Below are 12545 nucleotides of genomic sequence, written 5' to 3'. Positions count from 1 at the left end.
GATAACATTACCCAACAGCCATCTAGAGGAGAGTTGGCGTCACTTGTGCTCTGCTGTAAGGTGCAAACACGCCACAAGGTGTCACCCTTAACAAGGCAGAGGGCAACGGCACATGCATTGAAGGGCAGACAGATCGGAGCAACTGTCAGAAGTGCTTCAAGCACACCGCTTCAGGGATAATCCATACTCTGTCCTGACATCCTGTGCTCTTCAGTATTGAATTATGTCTAAGATGGCAGCTGTTTGTTAATGTCGATACGCTCGGTGATGCATTGGACATGAGACAGGAGGTTATTGAGATTGTGTGGGCGCGTGTTTGTCTGTCTGCATGTTTCAGACTGTGCAGTCAGCTGCTGAAGTTCATTTGCAGTAAAACGGTATGGGTTTTCTGTGTTCTGTGAATGATTTTTTAACACTTCAGCTTGGAGGTGTTCTGTGAGGATATAGGTTTTACATGTCTGAACAGAGTTTTGCTGTATCTTTGGTCTCTGTATCGTATCTCTCTCTCTCTCTCTCTCTCTCACACACACACACACACACACACACGCTCTTGCCCAACACACAAACACTTGTAAATTCTTGAGTACTTTTGTTTGGGAAACGTGACTCCTGCACAGACAATATAAAACTAGGCTTAGTTGGATATACTTTGCCAACCATTTAAAAGTCTTGGTGATAGACCCTCTGGGGTACTTGATCTATTGGACTCAATTTTCTTATTCATACTTAATCCTGCCTATTTTTGTCTCAAAATAATACCGATTAATAGAAAAGCAAGGCAGTACAAAGCTTATGATAGTTTTACCATGGTAACCAAAAAGCAAGAGTAGGCTCATTTCAGAAGCAATAGTCACTCTTTTCCACAATGCTAATTATTCTGGGAGATAACCCACATTTTTATTTCATGCTTATTTCTTTTTACCAGGAAGGAAATTGGTGTTGTGGATGTCTTGGGAGTCAGAAAGTTATTTTGCAGAGTGCCTTTAAAAAACTCTTAAGTCTTAGGGCATTGTAATCATGGCATACAATTAATGGCCCTGCTTGATGCCTAATGGTCTATGCATTCCAAACTGTACCGCACTAACCCAAGATAACTGCACTGCCCTCAAAACTGAAAGACATTTATGGTGGTCCTTTAAGAACTCAAAACCCTAAGAAAATGTTTGTTTTGGCGTACCATGTGTGTAAGCATACACCCCACACTCAATGAGACAGATGTGAAGCAAAATAAACTACAACACAGTTTTTTATAATTATTTTAAATTAGATGTAGCTATCCACTATCAATGAAAATATTTCATAAGATATTTACCTGTGTACTTACCTGTGTGCAAATCTGTTCACATATGGGTGCATAATTTATGCAATCAGGCAAAAGTACGATGTTGGATTTTGACCCCACTGGGTTTTGGATGGGATTGAGTTTCAATAAGCTTTCAACAAGATTTATGGTTGTTTTAATTATTTTTAGCCACTTTACAATCATGTCAAGATGAGGTTTTAGGGTTCACAATATGGTTAGGCTAGGGTTATCATTATGTTTGGGAAAATGGTTAGTGTTAATGTTGAGGCAAGATTAAGGTTGTGTACTGTAATTTCAAAGTGTAAATAGGCATCATGCAGTTATTGAGCAAAATCAACAGTTTGTTTTCAGTTGTACTTTCAGTATTTCAGTTGATTAAGAAAGGGATGTATTCTCTTCAAGTGTTTAATGAGCTTTTTTTCTTTTCTCTCCTCACTGTCAACTTTAGATCACTGTTCTGAATTCTTCCTGAGGTTGTACTTTGCCATTTTTATTTAGCATATTTGCTGTTGACCTGTCCAGGGTGTATTCCTACCTTTCACCCAATGTCTGCTGGGTTAGGATCCAACCCCACTGCGAACCTGACCAGGAGTAAGCCGTTTAGAAAATGAACGGATGACTGAATGCATTTTTGTTGTGGTATTCAGTTGCTTTTGTTCACAGCAACAAAACATTATTATTATTATTATTATTATTATTATTATTGTTGTTGTTGTTGCTGTGAACAGGAATGTAAACAAAAAACAACAAAAGGATTATAATTATTCTTCATCATCTTCATGACCATCATCATCATCATCATCCCAATTAATTGTTCTACACAAAATTGCAATAATTTGAATGGGTATCCCCAGGGTCAAGATTTTGCTGAAATAATGTTTCTGTATTATCTGAGATCTTCCAGCTCCATGAGATTTGCTGATAAGTCGGAAACACAAGAGACAGGCTTTTCAATGCAGAAACTGTCCCTAGAAACATCTATGCTGTCCTTTGATTGCAAATCCATTATTATTCACCCTCAAAGCCCATCACAGACTACAAAGATAAACTATGTTGTACTATGTTGTACAGTTTACTTATTTGGTATTCCATTCTGTGAACGAACAATATAAAACATTTTTTTGAAAAGACCAATTTCAAGTTGGGATGTCAGCTATTTTTGTTGTTAGGAGAACACCAAGGTTAATTATTTGGAAAGCTGTGCTGGAGTACAGAGCCAAAACCATAAAACTTGTTTCACTGTTGAAATACTTATGAGCAGCACTACATATATATATATATATATATATATACATATATATCTTCTATTTATCAAAAGTTAATTAAATTAATTTCCATCTCCACTAGAAACCTGGGTGTGACCAGTTCTCTGTATCCCTATCAAGGAGTATCACATAAATGGAATCATTGCCAGTCTTACTATTCATGCACTTAATTAATACCTGTTAATCCAAATACAGCAGGTGTGCCAGGAAACAAGGCTGTGAAAAGCTCAGGGCTCTATTAATAAATAATGCAGCAGTAAACAAAGACCTAATCTTACACGAGGCATACATCAGCCAGAATCAGTAAATCAGTACAACTCAGTAAACATCTCCTTCAGTAAGGCAACCGCATTCCATTGTGTGCGGCCTTAAATGACATTTATTAAACCTCAAACTATGCCTCAAATTAAACGTCCTTTCAACCTGGTAATGCAATGGATAACAAGCAAAATGGCTTAATTAATTAATCAATGAAACAAAATGATTGACTCCTCCATTTTTATTGGATTACCATAGGTAGCTGATCTCATCCAAGGCATTGCAAAGTTTATGCTTTTCTCAAGGCAACAAATGTCATAGTGTTCTACACCCACCCAACTGCCCTTCCCCTAACCCCCACCCTCATGCAATGACCACACTCTTGTACCGAAGCCCTTTCATGTGCATATTTACAATAGCAAGGCACCTGGGTTTTGTCTCCAGTGGTTCTCTTCTGCAGAGCTTGGGCACGAACGGGACAGTTGACCATCAGAGACTTAAACTCCGAAGTAAAAAATAAATAAATCACCAAGTATCCTCATTGTAAATAAGCTTCTGTTGTTTACAGACTGAAGGGCCCTCGTTCATTTTTCTACCAGTAGTATCCTGGCTCATCCAATATGTGTGTCCTCAACTTACATGTTGTTCTTTTTTGTTCTTTTCTCATCACTCTCTCACTCACTCCCTTTTGACTGAGTTCGGGCTAATTGCATGAACCATTTATCGGGGGAATATACGAAGGGTGATTTAAAAGAAGCTTGGAAGAAGACAGACCATGTCAACACAGAAGTTGTAATACAGATTTAATAACAGGCCTGAGAGCAATATCAGCCCAGACATTTATAATTGCTCTGGAAGACTTGAGACTGCTGTGGTGTCAGGACGGGCTGTCAGATGATTCCCAGCCTCCGCGATAAGAAGCAGATACTACATCCTAGTGTCAAAATGTCCATAAAAACCACACGTCTTCAGAACCTCCGTAGTGATGTGCTGGTAACCCATGCTTACAATTTAAGTCCTTAATTTTATATAGAGGAGAATCATAATTGGAGCTATTATTGGGTGAGACATCGGGCACAGTAGGGATTGCCAAGGTGGGCGTACTTCAGGAAGTCTTACTGCACCCCCATATCCTCCGCACAGCACCCTCTGCCTCATTCAATCCGGAGCCTATCTGTCTTGTTTGAGTCTTGTTTTTCCAGAGCACAAAGCTCTCCTTTTGTTCAGACCTCCACGGGAAGTCTTGTGGGCAGTAGACTGTGTTTTGTTTTTCATCCCTTTTTCATGGGAGTTGTCATGGCTTTGACAGCCTGTGACCGACATAAACCGGGAAAATTGGAAAGACTCTGCAGAAGAGCTTAATGTTTTGTGTAGTTGTTGGAAGCTGTGGAGAAGTTCAAATAAATGTTCTCCTTGATGAACAGGCCATAGTTTGTTGAGGACCTGTCTGAAAACAGATAGGAAATACACTGCTGCCTGTCAATTAAGAACGGCTTAGCTTGTAAAGAAAACTATTATGTAAAAAAAATACATTTCAAGAAGGTAGTATGCGCAATTAACCTAGATGGTGGAGAAATCGTTTGATTTCCAGTTGAATTTTCACTTGCACATATATTATTTGGTGCTTATAATTAATGTCTGGTTCTAACAATGATCAGGAATCAATGAAGATGTATTCAAACAGCTTACACAGCTGATATTGCAAAACATACATTATTTTTAAGTCATACATATAGTTTATTGTTGAATATATACACTATATGACCACAATTATCTGGACACCCCTTAGCCTGGGGCTGTTTTTCATTGTTTGAGATAAGGTCCTTAGTTCCAGTGTAGGAAAATCGCAATGTGACAGCATACAATCACATTCTAGACGATGCTGTGCTTCCTCAATAATTTGGGGATGGCCCTTTCCTGTTTCAGCATGACAATGCCGCCAGGCACACAGCGGAAGAATTTGACTGGCCTGCACAGAGCCCTGACCTCAACCCCATACAACACCTTTATGATCAGTTGGAAAGCCAACTGCGAGCCAGGCCTAATCACCCAATTACTGCTGAACTTCACTAATGCTCTTCTGACTGAATGGAAGAAAATCCCTGCAGTAATGCTCCATCTAGTATAAAGCCTTCCCAGAAGAGTGGAGGTTGCTATAGCAGTAAAGGGTGGACCAAATTCATGTTAATGGAGATAATTTTGGAGGAGATGTTGAATGTCAGGTGTTCACATACTTCTGGCCATGTAATAAATACAGTATAGCATTTTATGTGTTAATAATAAGGTATAAGATATACATTTTCCAATATGATCTGTTTTATTTGTTCAAGGGCACTACCAGTACAAGAAGTCAAACAGTGTCAAACAGCATCAGTGGAATAATTACAACTTTATATGTAATGCAAAAAAGGCAGAACAGTTTTTGTGTGATATTAGTAATCTTGTTTATATTGAAAAAAATATAAATGTTTGACAGGTTTACAACAAACCCAACATCAAAAACACCCATACACCCAGATCTTTGACTTCTGGTGTTTGCTTACCTTATTGAAGAATCCAGTCACAGGAAGGTACATTCATGCTGAAATTTTCTGGGTCCATGAGTTCACAGCTTCTACTGAGAAGTACCCAAGCACGCCCTTTGTGCACTGCAAATGAGTCTTGATTTTAAAGAATAATATTCAAGATGTGATTAAAAGTGTGTTTAATCCAGATTAATAATTTAAGACACTGCTTCTAGCCTTCCCATTCCTCAGTAACTATACAAGCAGAGGAAATGTGTTTTCAAGGATAGCGCTTACATTTTTCAAGAGGAAATGGAGGCGTGAAGTTAATAGGAGCCTGAGAGCAGTTAATGAGTAAAAGTTAATAATTTAGGCATTGCTGCTTAAGTATGAAATTAATGAAAGTGTTTGTGTGAGGTTTTCTCACCCAAACAAAGTGTTTTTGTGGAGCAAATGAAAAAACAGAAAAACAGACATTAAAGGAATGGTTGTTGATGTATGTTCTGGAGATAAACAGAAAATGGAGAGCAATGGTTTTTTTTTTTTAAGACATTTTTTTTTTTTAAATGCACCTGACCTGTCAGCTGTCTGTAATGAATAAATCAAATTAATCAACATAAAACTGTATAAATAAGATCTCTTTCATACATGAGTGTGGGTGCTATGAAACAACACAGGAATTTGTGTGCTTTCTAAAATGTTTGTGCATTTAATCCATTCTCAGTAAATAGTATTGCATTGCCTCATCACCCTAATTTCCACATAACATGTACCTCCCATAAGAATAATTACAAAAAAACCTTTTACTATTTTTTTTATCTCTGGTCAATGAAAGATATTAACCCAATGTGAGAGGGTATTATAAGAGAAGAAAATGAGTCCGTTAAATCAAAAAATGATGCTTTAAACATAGTCACATTACACTCCATACAGTCTTGACCGAAACAACATGAAAATAGGAGAGGGTTTGAATCTTTTTTTGACTCATTAGGTTTGTCTAGGTTTGTCTCTGCTATGCTTTCGTGGGCATACAAGACTGTGCAGTGACACCACCATCCTTGAAAAAAGGACCCGAGAATGGTAAATAGAGTGATAAAACAAAGTAACTGAAGATCCATCTTCACAAAGATGTAGGTCAGACAATAAGGAAAAGTCATTCTCACCCATTGGTATGGATACCATGATCTTCAATGTATTCATCCATTTTGATAAATTTCTTCCAATGTATAGGGGAAATATTTTAACTATATGTTATATAATCATATTTGTGGTATATGGATTATTGATGGACTAGTGTGTCGGGCTCTGATGTTTCGTGTAAACTCTTTCTCAAGGGAATGCACAGCAAGCTTTATGTGTTAATCCAAGCTTTGCTTAGCTTTGCATTGTATCCCTAAGTATTTTTTTATTCTTTTGAAGGGTTTGATAAACAGTGTTTTTTGGGTATACTGTATATGCTATATTGAATATACAATGTTGGGACAATATTGATATTGTTTACCAAGACTGGGTAAAATGTAAACATAATTATGAAAACCTTATATATCTACATATACGGTATACAGTATATATATATATATATATATATATGTGTGTGTGTGTGTGTGTGTGTGTGTGTGTGTGTGTGTGTGGGGTGTGTGTGTGTGCATGATTTTCAGCGTTATGTTCACTCTTCGCTTCGTTATGTTTACTCTTGTAATCCCTTTGCTCTTAAGCAGCCTTAAGAATCAGTGAGTGAAAGGGTTCTTAGTGCAAAGTATCTTCATCTTCATCTAGCTGAATTCATCTGTTGCATGCCCTGCAGTCAGAGGGTACGCAGCAGGTCACTGGGCCTTTCTGTGAAAAAATGAAGAAAAGAAAAATGTATGGCTGAGAAGGGCTCTGACCGAAACATCTAAGTTTAATTTTTAATAACACATGCCATCCTTTAAGAAGTCTTTTATTGTCTTTTAGTCAGTTTCCTTACAGTAGACATTTGGGCTTTCTTATCTATTTAATAGTCTGGTAGTCAATAGTGACTCACACTCCTAATAACAGAGAAGCAAAGGGCTGAAGGTATTATTGCATTTCCACTGGTGTCCATCTGACATGATGTTATTTAATGATAGGCCTATGTTTTTGTTTGATTTTTTTATTACTGCAGTGGCACCCTTTTAACCAATTAGTGTGTGTCACAAAGCAAATTGGGGGATTCATTTAAAATTTGACAGTGTTGCAGTCCAGTTATGAATTACATCTCAAAACAAAGCCTTGAAATGGAATGATTTCCCAAAGCCTTGATACAAATCTACACTTCTATAGCCCATATGTCACTGTGAATTGGATTTTTACATTTCAGTTATTCAATCAAAAATCTTTATGAAACTCAGTCTTACCAGGACATTAACTATTTAGTCTTGTTCTTATTAACATATCACAAGAGGACTTGTAAATGGAAAGATAATCTATTCATACAGTCAGAAATATTTGAATACTGAAATCAAATAGTCCAAGGAATCACTTTTTATATTATGAAATTAAGGAAAGTTAGCCTAGCATACTTGAAAACTTGACTGCGATCAATCACATTTCAGAATCTTCACTTCCCAGTAGGGTTAAATACTGTATGTTCAGCATTGTGATGTAAGCAGCTTGTTTTGGGGATGTAGCACCAGGAACTAGAACCAGTAAAATGAATAAGAAGCAGCTGTGCTTTTTTATGGTCACAACAAGAACTCTGCCCCTTGACACTGTCAATCATAATGTATTACATGACTCCCTCCCAAGAAAAATACTATGCTGGTCCTGTGTAAAAATGGCATTAATACAATCTCCACCAACTACACCATCTTGGAAAGAGCAAGACCTAAATCTAATCTTATTAATGGTGGACTCCATGTTAAAAATACAGTGAACATCTGGATGAATTTTTAGCTGTGGTCCATACTGAATTTGGGGCCTATCAGTGGAGAATGAACTAGCTGACATAAAGCAAATATTCTGCCTTTTTATCTAATCAGCTGCCCAATGAGGTGCATGTTCTGACTTAAATATTTAATTCATTTGTTGTATGGATGCCATTTCCAAGCTGCATCAATCAGGTTAAAAAATTACAAAAAGATTTAATTCCATACACAAACCATTTTATTTGTTTAAAGTTCTTTGAAGAAATGTTTGATGTCTATTCTTATCAAGTTCAAAGAATGCTTGTGCTTGAATGTGAAAGGGAAAAAGACATTTTCAAATATTTATGAAACGGTTTGGAATCCTTTAGTGCCTAATGAATAACAATAAAGAGGAAGTTGCTGCAGATCATGTTGATATTATTTGGCTGTTTAAGAATATGAATTTATACACAGTATAACAATAGTTTTTAACCATTTCATCATTTCATTTTGTCATTAGTTAATAATCTTTTTAACTATGAACTAATTATTCCAGTAATTGTATGATATGGCACAATCAGTAAGAAGTGTCTGTGACGGTCAAAGAAATTAGTTTTATTAGAAAAAATAAAAACAAGATTTTGAAAGATTCTCAAAAAGAGAAAAAATAGTTCAAGTTCATTTTTAATGAGATTACTAATGTTGCAAATTAATGAGGAGATCAGCCTCACGCAAGCATAAGAGTTATAGAGGTAAGGTGTGGCTAACAGTGGCTGACCAGGTATCTTAATGGCAGATTTATCAAGTCTTGTGGCTCCACAGAGCTCCTACATCCTGCAGAATTGTTACATTTGTTACCTACCGAAGTATTTACAAAAAGCAGAAATAGTCATTTTCACGTGTTTGTGTCAAGGTATATGCGATTTGAGGAGTTACACATGTAGGAGTAGAGAATGTAAAATATGGACTTAAGCCATTATTTGTTGTATATAAAGGCTGGTAACAACTGTGCTAGGATTGGGCCCATTATTAGCTCTGCAGATATGGCAGCTGTCATTGGTGTTAAGAGGAGAAATGGCAGGTGGAAGGTTGTAACAGGAAAGAGTGTTCTTAATGTGGAATGTTTTTGACATGCTTTTGACATTCTGTATATTTCTAACTTATGAATGCAATGGGAATGGCAGTCCTTTGGAAATGTGAAAAAAATTTGCAACCTAGTTTCGAAGTTTTAGAAGTTTGTAGGTCAAAATGTACCAATTTCAATCATTTGAAGCAAGTATTGATCAGAACTGCTAGTTACATGACAGTAGCCTTATGTGTACAGTAAATAGGCTATTCCCATTTCGTAGCCACCCACCTTCATTTAAATGGACTTATAATCATACCAGTGGTACTGTATTAGAGGCCTCATTTGAATAATTTTTCATGATGGCTTTCCAAAGAGGACGTCTCCTTTTTTGTGATCACCCTCAGGAACAGCAGAGATGGCGACCCCTTAAACAGGTGGATGCTGACGTAATGTCATAGACAATAATATGAAGTGTTATTAGTGATGGTTTCAACATCAAAACCAGCCTTTGGCGTTTCTCAGTTTTTAGATACTTGAAAACTATTTGTTGAGAGAGTAAGAGTAAGGTCACTCCCTCACAGAATAATTGTCATGTATCTAAAATGAGAACAAAAATAATAAACCGCAGAGCACCATGAAGCAGGAATTTATAATCACATAAAACCTGCACAATCAAAATGTAATGATTCCCTGACATGTGAACTACAGAGCTTCTAGCTCTAAACCTTTTCCCCCAAAGCACAGGGGAAAATTAACCGATGCATCAAACATTTCAGAGTCACTCCACAAAGAAACCTTTTGAATCCATGTATAAAATTATAAAGACACCATAAAAGGCTGGCCCACACTGTAGTGTTCCCTCTGTGGTGTAGCAGATACTGAGGGGGTCAAACAGGGGGTGCTACATACATTGTTTTAAGTTTGCAGCTTACAAGTTATTAAAAGCTTCCATAGGCTTGGGATTTATTTATTTTATTATGTATGTATAACTATATATTTATATCTATGGCACACTGGTCATGAGGCTGAATTTCAAGTCAAATCTAAATTTAAGTCAGCAGGCAACCATTACATTATTGCTTTTTAGTAACCTAAGGAACATATATTGTAATCATAACAAAATAATAATCTCATGAGCAAATTACTTAAAGACAAAATGTAGATGTCAGAACCATAAAAATAAGAACTATAATCTATACTTTGGAAATATTTAACCTCTTAAAAACACGAATGTAAATGTCACTGAGAAACTGTGTTTGCAGATACAGATATAGAATCTGCACACACACTGACAATCAGCGTCACTATTTGGCAGTCAAATGTTACTGAGAAACTGTGTTTTACAATCATATATACAGATATAGAACCTGCACCCCCCCACACACGCTCACACGCACTTTCCCTGTCTGACAGACTGACCATGGTTACATTGGCTTGAAATTTGCACTGCTCTCTTACATTATCTGAATGAACACATCCATTCTCTAAGCCTAAATCTAATGAATGCATCAAACAATATTGTGGTGGCCTGCTTTCCTCAACTATAAAAACGCTGCATAAAATGCTCCAATGTTTTATATATGTATATTAAAGAGCACTGCTGTGTATGTAAAATAAAAAATAGAAGTATGAAACCAGTTCAAATAATATAACAGCTAGTTAACTGTTATTTGGCAGAATGCTAAAAAAAAGTGCTATATGTTTCAAATTATTAATTAAAAATTTAAATATGTTGTCATTTTCAGAAATAATTCCATCAGCTATTAATTAATTATCATATTTTTAATTAAACAATATTCTTTTGTAAATTTCACCTCATATCTGTTTAATTAATGACAACACACATGTTCTTCCAGTTGATGAATAATGAATTACCTTGAGAAATACTGCATTCACTCAGCTCATCGCTAAAACTAGGCTTGCATTATTTAGCCTCAGTCAGCTGCATTGCTTGTACATTTAAGTCAATATACTTGCTGTTGGTGCAGGTACAAAACAAATCTGTTAGACCATAATCATGACTTAATCATAATCATAAATGTTGTTGATTTACACTCAATTCGTTCGCTAGTTATTACTGACAGTGAGTACATTATTTGTTTTTTATTTGCTTATTGCATTTATTTTCCTGATGTTTGACTCATCACTGGTTCTTTGTCAGTCTCCACTTCAGGTTTTTGGATTATTGATAAAAATTGATATATATGACATGGCTGTCATTAAATACATAATATTTCAGTTGGGGGTTTTTGTTGTATGGAATCTCATATTTGCATGGGTATATAATTATATATATTTTATATGATATATTTGGTGTAACTGAGAATTTACTGTGGTTATGTTGAGAAGTAAAGTTGATTTAGTAAAGTTGTTCTGTTTTCTAGATTAAAACTCCTCTGATACTGTTGTGCATTCGAAATCTAAAATGAACAGAGATTCTGGGGTGGAGGGTGATTCTCAGGTGGCTTGCAGTATCATTATTTAAATGATCAATATGCCCCTTGTTTTCCCACACAAGCCTTCTTCTGAGAGAGCCAGAATGCACTCTCATCACATTAGTCAAACAATAGCCGCATTTCCACCAAAATTACCCGGAACTTTCAGTCCCAGGAACTACTTTACCAGGAACTAAAAGGTTCCTTCAGCCAATGGTTGTCTGCGTTTCCACCGGGGTCTAAAGTCCCGCGAAGATTAGGCAAATTAGCCCACTGACGTATGAAAAAGCGACATTGTCGTCGGTCCATCTGTCATATGATTTCTTCTGTAACCCCATACTACCACCTAAGTAGCCTACATTATTTTCTAATAACCGGGAATGAGCCCGGAGGGGTTTATTCCACTTATATACAACGGGTTGCCAACAATGACTATATATGGTTACTTTTGTATTTATTGATTTTTATCGATTTAATCACATGGAATTGAAATATTCTTCTGCAGCCGTTTGGGCATATTTTACCGTTGTCAAGCAAATCTGTCGTTGGTAGTTGAACTTGGACCGTTATGCAACAAATAGGATATAACAGACCAATAGTCAGATTGTAACTGTTTTATATATCCTCTCAAACACATTCATTATGTTTTTATGCAAACATTCGCTTTCATGTCTTGACATCCGAAGCGACAGAATGCATTCACATTTCCAATATAACTGGCAACAACAGCAGAAAACATGCCCACGTTGTAAACAATTTGCTGTTTGATTACTTTCTCATCGTCAATTCTATATAGGCTAATCGCAAAATTACAAGAATAAAACGAAAACTCGGACTTGCGTGAAAA

General features: G+C 36.3%; 1 protein-coding gene across 3 annotated transcripts in view; it reads left to right on the top strand.

Moving 5' to 3' along the window:
- The window catches only part of asic1c (acid-sensing (proton-gated) ion channel 1c), a 326109-nt gene that overhangs the window by 250193 nt on the left and 63371 nt on the right, over window positions 1-12545 (top strand). The window lies entirely within an intron of this gene.

Source organism: Anguilla anguilla, chromosome 8 (genome assembly GCF_013347855.1).
Source record: "Anguilla anguilla isolate fAngAng1 chromosome 8, fAngAng1.pri, whole genome shotgun sequence".
Taxonomy (NCBI): Eukaryota; Metazoa; Chordata; class Actinopteri; order Anguilliformes; family Anguillidae; genus Anguilla; species Anguilla anguilla.
This window is presented reverse-complemented; position numbering and strand designations above follow the sequence as displayed.